Below are 15,991 nucleotides of genomic sequence, written 5' to 3'. Positions count from 1 at the left end.
TTACTCCAGCACTCTGTGAAACATCACCTATCCATGTTCTCCACAGATGCTGCCTGACCCGCTGAGTTACTCCAGCACTCTGTGAATCGTCACCTATCCATGTTCTCCACAGATGCTGCCTGACCCGCTGAGTTACTCCAGCACTCTGTGAATCGTCACCTATCCATGTTTATACACGGTCCCCCCATTTCAGGGCACCATAATGTTTGGGACACATGGCTTCACAGGCATTTGTAATTGCTCAGGTGTTTTAATTGCCTCCTTAATGCAAGTATAAGAGAGCGCTCAGCACCGAGTCTTTCCTCCAGTCTTTCCATCACCTTTGGAAACTTTTATTGCTGTTTATCAACATGAGGACCAAAGTTGTACCAATGAAATTTACCTTTACTTAGAAATGTAGCCAAAGACACAATGAATTGTAACGTATGTTTTTCTTACGTAATGCATGTTGCAGTGTCCACACAGATGGATGCAGTATTCCACTACATGATCAGGTGAATGAAGTGGAAACGGTGTTTGCACTTTTATTGGTCCATGTGGTATTCATAAACATAGAAAGGAATAAGAAATACGTGCACTTACTGTGCCAACCAGGTCCCTGGTGGACACCAAGTGACAACCATTACACAAAATGTATTTGCGTATTCTGATGCCATTTTCGGAAGCTTGCCATCAATATGCTATCTTTTCTTATATTTTTGTTGATACTATGTTAGTCATGAACCCAATAAAGTGCTTGTCATCTTTTTTGAAGGAATTTGAAATTTGACCCCCTATGCCACATTATTGTGTGCCAGTATTGTAAAAATACACAAATATCTCTAGTTTCTTGTGATTTCCTCTATTTGTTTAGCTCTCTCTCTCTCCCCCCCTCTACCCCTCCTCCCCCTCTCCCCTCCTCCCCCTCTCCCCCCTCTCCCGCGCCAGACGGTGAAATGTCCGCGGCGGGCCGACCCAAGCCCCACGATCCGGGGCGGGCGAACACGCTGCCGCTACCGGAGCTCCCGATGTCGGCATCTACGCGGCCCGAGCCTAAGGCGAGTCGCAGCCGCTCCCGCAGCCTCCGAGAACGGCCGGCTCCGCTGATGGTGAGTCCGGCCGGCTCCGCTGATGGTGAGTCCGGCCGGCTCCGCTGATGGTGAGTCCGGTCCGTGGGCTCTGCGAACCAGAGCCCTGGAGGCCGCCAGCTCCAGGAGTTGGGCCGATGGTAGGCCACAGCAGGAACGGAGACCCAACCCAGAAAACAAAGGTCGGGTCTCCGTTCGGAAGGGACAAATTTACAATTTTACAGTTCCCCCCCTCCTCCCCACACACACACATAGTACACAGCCACAAAAACACGACATCACATCTACAATTAAGACAAAAAAAACAACAAAACACAAAGACAAACGGACCGCAGGTAAGCCGCAGCTGCTAGGGCAGCGCCGCCATTTTGGCCAAGGTGCATCAGGCCGTAGTAGAACTTCTCTGCATGTCTGGCATGTTGAGGACAGTTCATGTGAAGTGATGATTGTGTGACAGATGTGACCTGTGATGTAAGCCAGTGTATTCACTTCAGAGAGATCAAGTAAAATGCTGTAGACTGCATTGCCCTGTTTTGTCTTATTGGCATGGGAGATGGATGAAGATGGTCTCTTTACTCTGTTCTTTGTGAGTGTTTGCAGTTTTAAGATAAACGTGTCAGAGTTGGGGGAACAGTTTGCACTCATCAGTGGCTTTATCAGTTCAGCTGCCATAACCATTCGGAAAGCACATCGGAACTCCTTCGCTGATGTATTGTCTGAGAATCCGCCCTTTTGCTGGAATAGTGGAGAACACATTCTCAACAATATCCTGATTAAGCCGAGATGTGAACAGAAAACAAACGTCTGTGCTTTCCTTCATGTGCTGCCACAGCCGTGAAACACAAGCAATTGCAAGCTGCCATCCCTTGACAAACAACACATTTTTGATCCAAGCACTGTCAAACTTTGGAGTACAGGCAAGCATGAATCAAAAAATGACCTATGCGCAGAATTGTCTGAGATAGGCCTCCTCTACATCTTGGGGTCCTTGAAAAACCTGCTGTCAAATGAATCAAACAGTCCATCAATCATTTCAATGAACTCTGCCGTATAAATAGCTTCCCCAGGCAACTTTCCAAGAGCTGAATACGTGTAGACGCCCACTGCAACCGAATGGCTGAGCACATGCGCTGCCTTGTTAATTCTCATTTTAGAGAAGCTGTTTAGAACAAAGTTCTGGCCTCTGGTCAGTTTATGGGCTTTTCTAATGGGCAACTGAGAATCAAGGTCATAAAAGTTGCGAATATTTTTAGATTTAGATTTAGAGATACAGCGCAGAAACAGGCCCTTCGGCCCACCGGGTCCGCGCCGCCCAGCGATCCCCGCACATTAACACTATCCTACACACACTAGGGACAATTTTTACATTTGCCCAGCCAATTAACCTACAAATTTGTACGTCTTTGGAGTGTGGGAGGAAACCGAAGATCTCGGAGAAAACCCACGCAGGTCACGGGGAGAACGTACAAACTCCGTACAGATGGCGGCCGTAGTCGGGATCGAACCTGAGTCTCCGGCGCTGCATTCGCTGTAAGGCAGCAACTCTACCGCTGCGCCACTGTGCCGCACTTAAGTGACCATCGGATATTTTTCTTATTGCCATCCTCTCTCTTGACTTCAAAAACATACTTTTCCAAATTTGACCGAGTGTTTTTTAACAAGTGTGGTGGGTCATGCAAACAATAGATCTTGTCTCCCCCGTGGATGAAGAAAGGATGATCTTCTGTCACAGCCAATTTTGTGTAGATTCGAAGATTGCTTGAGCCTTGGTCACAAACCACGGCCTCAGGCTGTAGTCCAATGGCCTTCACCTTTTGTAAGCATTCTTTCAGTAATGTTTCCAGTTTGTCAGCCGTTGTGGTGTCTTGTGACAGAAAGTAACCTCTCGGTTGTTTCCATTTTCCCATCAAGCCTCTGACCATGAAAACGAGAGCATGGTTGGCAGGCCGTGACGCCTTCCCTAGGGATCCAAAGTCTTTTAAACCCTCTACCGAATCTACTGTAATATTGTATGAGAGTCCTGCACGTAGACCCATTTCATCAAAGGACACTACACAGAACGTATCCCTCTCCACCTGCTACCCTGTCTTTCAAAAGTTCAAAGACATAAGGGAGAAACCCAGGCCTCACCTCCATATTACTCAACCACCTAGGCAGTGATGTGATTGATGGAAGTGTGAAAATGCGCTGGCAGAACTGGTATGCACGGGAACTCTGGTGGTAGACGGACAAGACAAGCACCTTGTCTGAATAACTCCATCGTCTTCTTCGTAGGCCATTTAGAACGGAGATGAGGAAAAACTTTTTCAGTCAGAGAGTTGTAAATCTGTGGAATTCACTGCCTCAGAAGGCAGTGGAGGCCAATTCTCTGAATGCATTCAAGAAAGAGCTAGATAGAGCTCTTAAGGATAGCAGAGTCAGGGGGTATGGGGAGAAGGCAGGAACGGGGTACTGATTGTGAATGATCAACCATGATCACATTGAATGGTGGTGCTGGCTTGAAGGGCCGAATGGCCTACTCCTGCACCTATTGTCTATTGTCTTGATCTACGTCCTGACACATTCCGCAATTGTGCCTCAAAGAAAGACAGTGCTGGTTTTTGTAAGAATTCACCAGCTCCTCTGGACAAGTCACTAATTGTTTTACTTTCTTTATTTTCCTTGTCCGTTGATCTTCTCAACAGTTCCACTCTTTTTTTGAGGCGGAACGTACGCTGTCTTTCCTTCTTCAGAGCTCTGGTGTCGTGTACATTTGGTGTGAATTCAGGATCATCTGTATCAGGAGTTGGAGAAACACTGCTGGGCTCATTCTCATGAACTTGGTCTGCAGCAAAGCAGTAAGAATGTTCGGCCTGTGCGTTGTGTGACACTGCCAAGACAAAAATTCATGGGAAAGGGGAAAAAAAATGAGAAGTATACAAATGAGACAGATTTAACATACACATGTAAATAAATCAGCATCTACTACTAATTATCAAATAAAAATAGATGTGATGCACCAATTTCAGTCTACCAAAAGAAAATACAAGTACATATTCTATTACAAATGTAAAGAGAAGTACCATACATGTTATTACATATTGTACCAGTACCAATTGTATCGTTGGAATACAAATTTGTAATTTAGCCAAAGGGAGAAAATTAATGTAATTTTTTATAGGAAAATAGTACTTGCAATTAGGCCTACCTCTTTGCTGCTTTGAAGGCTTTGGTGAAGATGGGAGATTCTCACTCTTCCTCGAGTGCCCTGCGTGGGGTGGACAGACGTTTCGGTGGATCAGGGATCTGCAAGAGCGTTGGAACTGCATTCCATTATAGCCTGTTCTTGGTCTGCTTGTTGGAAGTTCGAAGTGTTCTGAACAAAGACGGTAGTGGTTTGACAAGTACTCCCAAGTTCGGTGTAGGAGATCTTGTCGACAAGTATTCTGGACCCACTGTTGACATCTGAAATTACAGAAAAGATCATATAGGATTAACTTATAAGAAGAAATTTGATTCTAACCACAAACCTGCAGAATGGATGATATATCACAGTGCAATTGTTTTCAGGGGGTGGGGAGAGAGAGACCTGTATATCGAAGATGCATTTTTCCTCTAATATGTCAATTTACCTTAAATGTAGAAGAGCTTTTTAAAATCTTCCTACATAGACCCTTTTAGCATTTTCATTCTATTCTCTTTTGGACCTGAGACACTAAGCATGCATGCTTTAGCACAAGAACAAAGCCAAAAATGTACAGCAGTGTAAAAATGGACAACTTTACTATTAAAAAGAGTTTTTATTCAGTTATGCATACTTTATATTCTTTTAAATTATTGTTACAATATGTCATAAGTATAGCCAGGTATCCTGGATTGGGAAGGGGGGGGGAGAGCAAACATTCTCACCAGGTGAAAATAATATTTTAATAGTATGATAAACGACAGAAAATTATATTTTCTCACCTTTCTTTGTTCTTGGGGAACTTGAAGAAAGGCAGGTCGGTTCGTTTGCTTTGGCGATTTGAACAATTTACAGCAGGATAGTGAGTTGTGCTTGTAGATGCCATGACGATTCCAGCGATTCTGTCTACTAAAATGGCGCCAAAATTTACCCGTGACCTACTAGGGTTTTTAGAGTCGAGTGGTCTATCTTGCTCCTCTAGTATCTTTGGTCCTGGGCCTCCCCCCTCCACTGTCACACCGCCCTCTCTGTCCTGGGCCTCCTCCCTCCACTGTCACACCACCCTCTCTGTCCTGGGCCTTCTCCCTCCACTGTCACACCAACTTCTCTGTCCTGGGCTGCCTCCACTGTCACAGTGGCCTCTCTGTCCTGGGCCTCCTCCCCCTCCCCACACCGACCTCTCTGTCCTAGGCCTCCTCCACTGTCACAGTGAGGACCAATGCAAATTGGAGCAACACCACCTCATATTTCATTTGGGCACCTTACACCCCAGCGGTATGAACATTGACTTCCCTAACTTCAAGTAACCCTTGTATCCCCTCTCTCTCCATCCCTCCCTCACCCCATTTCTCTGACCAGTTTCACTGTCCTCCTGATTAATTTTACTGATTGTATGCCTCATTGCCACCATCCCCATAGCTAACAATGATCCTTGGTCTACATTTCCTTGTTCATGGCCTCTGCTTTGATCGTTTCACACCTTACGCTTCCATGTCTCTCGTCTCCCTCTCCCCTGACTCTCAGTCTGAAGAAGCCTTGACCCAAAACGTCACCCATTCCTTCTCTCCAGAGATGCTGCTTGACCCGCTGCGTTACTCCAGCATTTTGTGTCAATCTTCGGTATAAACCAGCATCTGCAGTTCCTTCCTACACATCCCTGTCCTATATGGATGCTGCCTGCCTGCCTGCCTGTCTGCCTGCCTGGCCGAGTTACTCCAGCATTTTGTGTGTGTGTTTTCTGTCAGGTCCAGGATGGTGGTGGTGGGGGGAATGATTCCATCCATGCTGTGTCAAGTGGCTGCAAGCTAGCGTGGCTAATTGGAACTTCTGCCTCACGGCTCCCGGGTCCCAGGTTCAACCCTGATCTCTGCAGCCACAAAACAATTTGCTGGAGTGGGTCGAGAAGTGTGAAAACCCACACCTCCAGATTCCGGGACAGTTTCTTCCCAGCTGTTATCAGGCACCACAACAAGTCCTGAATTACTATCTATGTCAATAGAGACCCTTGGATTATCTGTGTTCGGGTGTTACTGGCTTGATCTTGCTTTATTCACTTCCTCATGTATGTGTACACTGTAAATGGCTCAATTGTAATCATGTATTGTCTCTCCACTGACCGGTTAACACGCAACAAAGGCTTTTCACTGTACCGCAGTTTCATGCCCCAGTGATGTGTGGGTTGTTAGGTTAATTGGCCACTGCAAATTACCCCTAATGTAGATGGGTGCTGGTATCGGGGGGGGGGGGATCGATGGGAGGGTCCGTGGGAGGAAGCCTGTGCGAGTCGAAGGGTGTGTTTCTGACCTGTATGACTATAAATGTTATGGCACAGCAAAGCATAACTGTGTTCCTGAGTGAAATCTCCCAGTGAGAAGCACTCCAGCCAAATGAAGGGACTGGAGCGCTGTGCGCTTCGCTGAGTGACCCAGGGCTCGTAGGTGTGCCCCAACAAGCTTTATCCGTGGCTGGTGTTCTCAGATATGCGATTGGGGGAGCGATGTAATTAGTGTGTGTTGCTTGGCACGACTGAGCAGGGTGTTCGCCCACTTATATCGATGGAAACCCGGGGACTGGAGAAATGGGGCCGAGGTAAATCCAACCCGCTGACACCACAACCCCACTTCAATGAATGAATGAATGAACAAGTTTATTGGCCAAGTATGTACACATACAAGGAATGTGCCTTGGTGCTCCGCTCGCAAGGAACAACAAGAACATACAGTAAACAATTACGAATAAAGCATAAAACATGAAAATATTAAGAATACAACATTACAGTTTAAACATGTGAGTGAAATAAACCAGAGCAAAAAGAGACTACAGACTATGGGTTGTTGAGTAGAGCTACTACTCGCGGAAAATAAGCTGTTTTTATGTCTGGCTGTGGCTGCTTTGACAGTCCAGAGTCGACTTCCAGAGGGAAGTGCTTCAAAGAGTTTGTGGACAGGGTGAGAGGGGTCAGAGATGAGGGGTCAGAACTGCCTCATCAAGGGACAAAATCACTTTAGATATTAAAGATGAGTAAACTGGTTGAAAATCCATGTCTGGGAGGAAAGAAAACCAAGGAGCAGTTGTTGAAATTGAACTGTAGTCAGTCTCGAAAGGATGCATTTAAAAATGTCTGAAGTTGCTGTTGTAATTTCCTGCTTACCGACGATTCTATATAAAGGCAAAGATCCAGTGAATTCTGGTGAGAAAGTCTCTCAGTCTCCGACTCAGCAGCTGTTAGGTGTGCGTTCAGATAGAAAACTCTGCCACCTGATGGCTGCAATTGTCATGTGCAGGAATGAACTGCAGATGCTGGTTTAAACCGGAATTTTTTTTGTCTATCTTTGGCTGCAATGTCATCAAGCCGACTGATCGCCCAATACTGAAACATTCTCGCAGCATCCTCCCAGGGCAAGTTTTAATCACTACTAGCCGGGCGTGGATCGTTAAGCCCAAACCTCTCCTGCGGGCCTGGCAACCCCCGTTATGTCCAAACCTCTCCTGCAGGCCCGACAACCCTCCCCCAACTGACGACATGTGGACCCGTTGCCAACCGGGGAGTGTTCTCCAGGGCCGGGGGTGGGCGAGCGAGGGGGGAGAGGAAAGGGGAGAGGGAGTCACTCAATCCTGCCACGGGCGGCCATCGTGGTAGCCAGCAGCAGGAGAGCTCTCCTCACCCCCCCCCCCCCATTGGCCGCCACTCCCGTAACTCGGCCCCCCTCTGAACGGCAACCCTCACCCAAATGCGTACGCGCGGATCCGGCGGCCATCTTACGTAAGTATTAGATCAACGGGCCCCAACTGCGCAGGCGCGGACCCGTTGGGTTCCTATTGTGACGTCGAACATGGCTGACGGGCAGGGCAAGTGGAAAAGGGATTTATTAAAGTTAAAAAAGTGATTTTTAAAGTTTAAAAAGTGATTTTTAAAGTTTAAAAAGTGAATAACTTAAAAAATATAACAACCATTTGAACCGCAGGCCAATGGTGAGTAAGGTGGGCCTAAAATTGTTGCGTTATCGTGTACCTTTTTGGTTGTATTTCGGGAACAAATCTATCCACAAACCCACAAAACCCACAAATATACAAGATGAGAGTTCTAGTAATATATATAGATTTTCAAGTGGGAAAGAATTTTAGCTAAAAATCTAAACATGCACATATGATTAAACTGGAATCTGAAATGCAAATGAACAATTTACATTAAAATCGAGTGATTTGGCAGAAATTACGATAATTATATGTAGCAGACATACAAACGTTTATGGCGAAGTAATAGTTTAAGGCATATTACAGAATTGAGAACTTACTTTGATTTCATGTATCCAAGCTAAAGATATAAGGCCTCTGGCACGGTGGCGCAGCGGTAGAGTTGCTGCCTTACAGCGATTGCAGCGCCGGAGACTCAGGTTCGATCCTGACTACGGGCGTCGTCTGTACGGAGTTTGTACGTTCTCCCCGTGACCTGCAGTGGGTTTTCTCGAAGATCTTCGGTTTCCTCCCACACTCCAAAGACGTACAGGTATGTAGGTTAATTGACTGGGTAAATGTAAAAATTGTCCCTAGTGTGTGTAGGATAGTGTTAATGTGCGGGGATCGCTGGGCGGCGCGGACTCGGTGGGCCGAAGGGCCTGTTTCCGCGCTGTATCTCTAAATCTAAAAAAAATCTAAATCTAAATCTAAAAAATGTATTTTATTGCTGGAGGACTTTTTGAATATGTGAACGCAGGTCCATCTGATTGGCCTAACCCAACCCTTTGATATGGGATGGGGAAGGTTCCAACAGCACAGATTCATCCACTGGCAGTAACTGAGGTTTATATGTAAAACTGCACACTCATAACAATCTTAGAGTTGTTGACACCTTTAGAAAACGAATGTTACCCTTTCATAGACCTGAAGTGTTAATTCTGTTCCTTCCTCCACAGATGTCACCTCACCTGCAAAAGAATTTCCAGTATTTCCTGGTTTCAATTCATATCTGCCATGTTCAAAGTATTTTCCATTTGCGCAATAGAATTATTGTCATTACAACTGCAAATTATGAGCCCTTTTCTGCCCTTCATTTTTAAGCAGTGAAATGCCATTCTAATTACATGTTATTCTTCCAGTGGGGAGAAATGTGTCATTAACTAAATGAAGAATTGCAAATAACTTAGTTCCTTCTTTGAATAGCTCATTGTTATCACTTCCCACCCACACCACCCCCTCCCCAGGCACTTTCCCCTGCAACTGCAGGAGATGCAACACCTGTCCCTTTACCTCCCCCCTCGACTCCATCCAAGGACCCAAACAGTCTTTCCAGGTGAGGCAGAGGTTCACCTGCACCTCCTCCAACCTCATCTATTGTATCCACTGTTCCAGATGTCAACTTCCCTATATCGGCGAGACCAAGCACAGGTTCGGCGATCGTTTTGCTCAACACCTCCGCTCAGTCCCTCAATCAACCTGATCTCCCGGTGGCTCAGCACTTCAACTCATTCCCAATCTGACCTTTCTGTCCTGGGCCTCCTCCATTGTCAGAGTGAGGCCCAGCGACAATTGGAGGAACAGCACCTCATATTTTGCTTGGGCAGTTTACACCCCAGCTAAATGAACATTGACTTCTCTAACTTCAGGTAGTCCCTGCTTCCCCTCTCTATCCCCTCCCCCTTCCCAGTTCTCCCACCAGTCTTACTGTCTCTGACTACATCCTATCTTTGTCCCGCTCCCTCTCCCCGACATCAGTCTGAAGAAGGGTCTCGACCCGAAACGTCACCCATTCCTTCTCCCCTGAGATGCTGCCTGACCCGCTGAGTTACTCCAGCATTTTGTGCCTATCTTAGAAGTTGTATTTGCTTGACGTATTTTGTGGGAAGAATGAGTCACCATTATAACTTATGGCAATGACACATTTGACTCACTCCAGTCACTCCTGAGTGTGTCCTTTGTTGCTTCATCTGCAGAATGGTTTATCACATTTCCAGTCAGTCTCTTCCTGTCTGTTTCAAATATTCTTCTCCAACTGGAGTTGAACAAATTTCAGAGAACCGAAAAGTTATAATTAGAATATATCCGGGTAAAAAAATAGAATTCATATTTATCTATTCTCTGCCATCAACGCCAGCACATAGTGGATTAAAAAAAAAAATCAGGAATTAACCTGCAATTGGAATGACTTCCCATTTCACAATTTTCAAAAGAACTGGAGGTGAACAGGGTAGATATGTTTTCACATTAGGCGTGCAAATTACCAAGAGCAAGAAATGGTAGCACTGTCGTAAAGGAATGACACAGCAGCTTTGTAAAGGGTGGAGACCGCAGTGAAAGGGAATCCAGATAAAAGGGTAAGGACCAACGGTGCAGGAGATTAATAACATAGAAAAAGATGAGTATAATGAAGTATTAGGAGAGAAAACACAGGGGAAATTGGCAATCTGGAACTCGGTCTGAGGGAGGGTTTGTAGGTTTGCCCTGGAGGACTGGAGAAGGAATGGAAACAATGGAGACAGCTGCATTTGCAGTCGAATTTCATGGCACTTGTCGGAGGCTCAGATGGAGGAACTCAGGGAAACATTTATTCACAAAATGCTGGAGTAACTCAGCAGGTCGGGCAGCATCTCGGGAGAGAAGGAATGGGTGACGTTCCGGGTCGAGACCCTTCTTCAGTCTGAAGAAGGGTCTCGACCCGAAACGTCACCCATTCCTTCTCTCCCGAGATGCTGCCCGACCTGCTGAGTTAGACAATAGACAATAGACAATAGGTGCAGGAGTAGGCCATTCAGCCCTTCGAGCCAGCACCGCCATTCAATGCGATCATGGCTGATCACTCTCAATCAGTACCCCGTTCCTGCCTTCTCCCCATACCCCCTCACTCCGCTATCCTTAAGAGCTCTATCCAGCTCTCTCTTGAAAGCATCCAACGAACTGGCCTCCACTGCCTTCTGAGGCAGAGAATTCCACACCTTCACCACTCTCTGACTGAAAAAGTTCTTCCTCATCTCCGTTCTAAATGGGGAGTTACTCCATCATTTTGTGAATAAATACCTTCGATTTGTACCAGCATCTGCAGTTATTTTCTCAGGGAAACAGTTTGGCACAGAAAACATAACCCAGTGGTTATATTTAGTTTAATTTAGTTTAGAGATACAGCGCGGAAACAGGCCCTTCGGCCCACCGAGTCCACACCAACCAGCAATCCCAGCACATTACCACTACCCTACACACATTCACACTACCCTACACATTAGGGACAATTTTACATTTATACCAAGCCAATTAACTGACAAACCCGTGCGTCTTTGGGATGTGGAAGGAAACGAAAAGACTCGGATAAAACCCACGCAGGTCATGAGAAGAACGTACAAAACTTTGTACAGTCAGGATGGAACCCGGGTCTCTGGCGCTGTAAGGCAGTAGCTCTACCGTTGCATTACCATGCCGCCCTTGGTTTTAAGCATGGTCCTGGTGAGCAGGTCTGAATGATAATGGGGACAAATTGATATTGCTTTTGTTGTTTAACTAGATCTGTTGGAGGGTGGCTAATCCATTTGTCTGTAATATTGATTCACAATTACACCTGTTGGAGTTAAGAGCGTGTGATGCGTCATTGGAAGCAGCGGGTGGCATGGGTTCAGCGGGATTTCAGGGCAACAAAATCGGAGATTGAGCTGGTTGATAGTTGCAGAAAAATGTGATAGTTCATGGGTCAAAAACTAGATATTTAGGATTTTGGGTTCTGATGAAAGGTTATCGAACTGAAACATTAACCATCTTACTTTCTCCACAGATGCTGCGTGACCTCTGATCAAGGATAACCTTGTTAGTGATAAAGATGATGGGAGTAGTGAGCCCATGTGAAACACCATGGCCAAGAGGTTGAAGGTGAAGGTGAGATTTCTCTATTTTCTCTCGATTGGAATTCAAAGATTTTCTTTGTGATTGGATATTGCCTTTATGTGGGATTTTAGAAGGGAATTTTAACACGAATTGAAGGCAGTCCAAAAATGCAAGCCCATCGAGAACCCATCCCCACCACAGCCCCGCTTCACAAAGGCAGATTCTGCTCTGGAGAGCTGGATTGGTATTTTAAATATTTTATTGAACCAAAATATTTTATTTTATTGATCTGATGCATAGGAAAGAATTGACTTCTCTAACTTCAGATAGTCCCTGCTTTCCCTCTCTATCCCCTCTCCCTTCCCAGTTCTCCCACCCGTCTTCCTGTCTCCGACTACATCCTATCTTTGTCCCGCCCCCTCCCTTGACACCAGTCTGAAGAAGGGTCTTGACCTGAAACGTCACCCATTCCTTCTCTCCAGAGATGCTGCCTGACCTGCTGAGTTACTCCAGCTTTTTGTGTCCACATCTAATGCAAATTGCTCTGCAATTTTTACACCAGCCAGGAGAAAGCTTTACATGCATTCTGAACACATTGCAGTCTGCACAGAAATGAAATAACAGTCCCATAGATGCAAGCAGGATATTTGCTTAATGAAGCCAAGACAATTAGCAGATAAATAAAATATTCTTGTGAATTTCATTGCAAGATATCTTCTGATACCCATAAGTATACTCCTCCACTGTACTTTGAATAAGTACAGAAGACCAAATAGGACAGGCAAAGGTGTACCATGCCATGACAATGAAGGATGTTTGAATAAAAAGCATAACTTCAGCTCACAGGTGAACATACAGATGGAACAGGGAAAACCGAGGCTCAACAAAGTGTGGCAAGACAACCAGAGGCCTTTGTGTCAAAATTCTCTGCCTCAGAAGGCAGTGGAGGCCAATACTCTGAATGCATTCAAGAGAGAGCTAGATAGAGCTCTTAAGGATAGCGGAGTCAGGGGGTATGGGGAGAAGGCAGGAACGGGGTACTGATTGAGAATGATCAGCCATGATCACATTGAATGGCAGTGCTGGCTCGAAGGGCTGAATGGCCTACTCCTGCACCTATTGTCTATTGTCTATTGTTTATATGCAGAGAGTGAATAGTTATTTTTGATGGTTTTCCTTTTGCTTTCCTTTATTGAAGGAGTGATGTGATATGTGTGCTTTATAAAGGGCCTGTCCCAGTTACGCGATTTGCCGGCCACTGTCAAAGTCGTAGCAGATCGCCGATAAACGTAATTTATTTTACCCTACGACAATGACCACGACAATGCCCACGACAAGCTACGACAACCTACCACTTAGGCGACGGCAAGCTGCCGACAACTGGCGACCCAGTCTTCGCGACCTAGGACGTCCACCTACGGCAGGGACCACGAGAAACTACGACAACCTGCGCTTAAACACTCCATGTAATTATGTGCAAAAGATGCTGTTAAATGTTTTGCCGTTTAGTGTTGTGATATTGCGAGGAGTACTTTGTTGTATCACAAGGACTACTTTGTTTGCCTGTGTAGTAACGTGTATATAAGAGAATGAGGTGATTAGGTGGTCACTCTGGTTCCAGGTGGCCGTGGAATAAACAGCCTGGATTTAAGCTCCAGCATTATAACCTTTTAAACACGTGTACTTGTGGTCCGTCCAGAGTCATAACAAAGGTATAACAGATATCGGACCACATTTAGAATTTCGCACATTCAAAGTAAACATATGGCTACGGATACATATCTTTTTAGTCTGCCCGTCTTACAAGTTCCTATAGCACCCTTAATGCAAACTGTAGTGAAAAAGTCACACTTCAGTTTTATTTTGTTTACACATTATTTGACAGCTAGGTCAATTTGTTTTTTTAAATGCAATAACTTGGATTTTCCCATTACAAAAAGAGAGTTTATGGATTGAGTGTAAGACTCTGGGCAGTGCCGAATTTGCTGTGCAAGGGACAAGATGAATGCACAACGTGTTTCGTGGATAGCGATCTCTGCCATGGCAAACGGACTAAGTGGTGAATGTCTCAATGAGTGAGGTTCACCAGCATCAAGCCCCATCGCTTCATGGCTCAGTGGAAATTCACCAATGACCGCTTGGGTTTTACATTTAAGAGGTGAAAATCACAGATTTTATGGCAGTGAAAGACACCATCGATACATCGCTTCTCCCCCCCCCCCCCCCCCCCCCTCCATCTGCCCTCACCCCCCCTTGCAGATTAATTGATTGATTAAAAGCTACATCATGGGAACAGACACTTCGGCCCACCGGGTCCGCGCCGATCCTCGATCACCCATTCACATTGGTTATATGTTATCCCACTTTCCCGTCCATTGCCAACACTCTAGGAGCAATTTTACAGATGCACATTGACCTACAAACCTGCACGTATTTGGGATTAGCAGTCCCCTGATTCCAAATGACTTTAATTATAACTATTGGGAAGAAATTGCAGGGAATTGTGGATGTAGCCCAGTCCATCACACAAGCAAGCCTCCACACCATCGACTTGATCTACACCTCATGCTGCCTTGGGAAAGCAACCAACATAATGATGATCATTTACACACTCTTCATTCCTCCTTCTTCTCTCTCCTTTCGAGCAGAAGATATAAAAGCTTAAAAGCACACACACCACCAGACTCAGGAACAACTTGTTCCCCACTGCTATTAGACAACTGAGCAGTAAACTGCTCATAAACTAAGGATGTAGTCCCGATCTCCCAACATACCTCTTTGCAGACCTTACTCTGTTTTTAAATCTGCAACTATAAAGCTATAACACTGTATTCACCATTCTTTGCACTACCTGCCATGCTTGTGTATGGTTTGATTGTATTCATGTATAGTATGATACTATACAAAGTGTTTCATGTATCTAGTTAGTTTTTCAATGTATGTAGGTATACAAGACAATAATAAACTAATACCAGAATCTGAAGAATTGTCCTGACCCGAAATGTCACCCATTCCTTCTCTCCAGAGATGCTGCCTGTCCTCAAATGCTGTTACTCCAGCATTTTGTATCTATCATATCATATCATATCATATATATACAGCCGGAAACAGGCCTTTTCGGCCCACCAAGTCCGTGCCGCCCAGTGATCCCCGCACATTAACACTATCCTACACCCACTAGGGACAATTTTTACATTTACCCAGCCAATTAACCTACATACCTGTACGTCTTTGGAGTGTGGGAGGAAACCGAAGATCTCGGAGAAAACCCACGCAGGTCACGGGGAGAACGTACAAACTCCTTACAGTGCAGCACCCGCAGTCAGGATCGAACCTGAGTCTCCGGCGCTGCATTCGCTGTAAAGCAGCAACTCTACCGCTGCGCCACCGTGCCGCCCATCTACCAGTCCTTTCTAAAGTCTTACATGAATTCTTACAATGAATTCTGCTATCTTTATTTCTGAATTTCTAATTTCTGAAGGACTTGGTAAAAAAATTAGTCCATCCTGAAAGTTATTTCGTTTCTCGTTTATCCTACTGTAAACGATCAGAATTTACATTGTTCTCAAAGTCCTCAACTCTATTATTTATTGCTCTGTAGTTTCCACTTTTGCACATATCTGTCCAATCTCAATCTCCTTGAAAAATTCTTGCAGGGTTTGGCAGGATAGATGCCATTTTGATGTTTCCGATTGGTTGAGGGTTTCGATCCGGTTGCCACAGTCTCAAAATAAGGGGTCAAATGTTCAGGGTAGCAATGAAAAGAAACTTCTTCATCCAGAAGGAAGTGAATCAATTCACTTTGAAGAGGTTGAGTTGCTGAGTATTTTCTAAAAATAAAAAAGGATTCAAAGAAAATGGGGTTACAGCAGGGAAATGCTACTGACGTAAAAGATCACCCACAATCTTATTGAATGACAGAGCAGATTATACAGGACCAAAAGGCCATCTATATACT

At 45.2% G+C, this 15,991-nt stretch overlaps 1 long non-coding RNA gene across 1 annotated transcript; it reads left to right on the top strand.

Moving 5' to 3' along the window:
* Window positions 1-7,899: 7,899 nt before the first annotated feature.
* Window positions 7,900-13,622, top strand: LOC144600975 (uncharacterized). The gene is made up of 3 exons (XR_013548208.1): window positions 7,900-7,993; window positions 11,984-12,084; window positions 13,232-13,622. It is a non-coding gene; the product is annotated as an uncharacterized LOC144600975 (long non-coding RNA).
* The last annotated feature ends 2,369 nt before the right edge of the window (window positions 13,623-15,991 follow it).

Source organism: Rhinoraja longicauda, chromosome 16 (genome assembly GCF_053455715.1).
Source record: "Rhinoraja longicauda isolate Sanriku21f chromosome 16, sRhiLon1.1, whole genome shotgun sequence".
In the NCBI taxonomy this organism is placed as follows: domain Eukaryota; kingdom Metazoa; phylum Chordata; class Chondrichthyes; order Rajiformes; family Arhynchobatidae; genus Rhinoraja; species Rhinoraja longicauda.
This window is presented reverse-complemented; position numbering and strand designations above follow the sequence as displayed.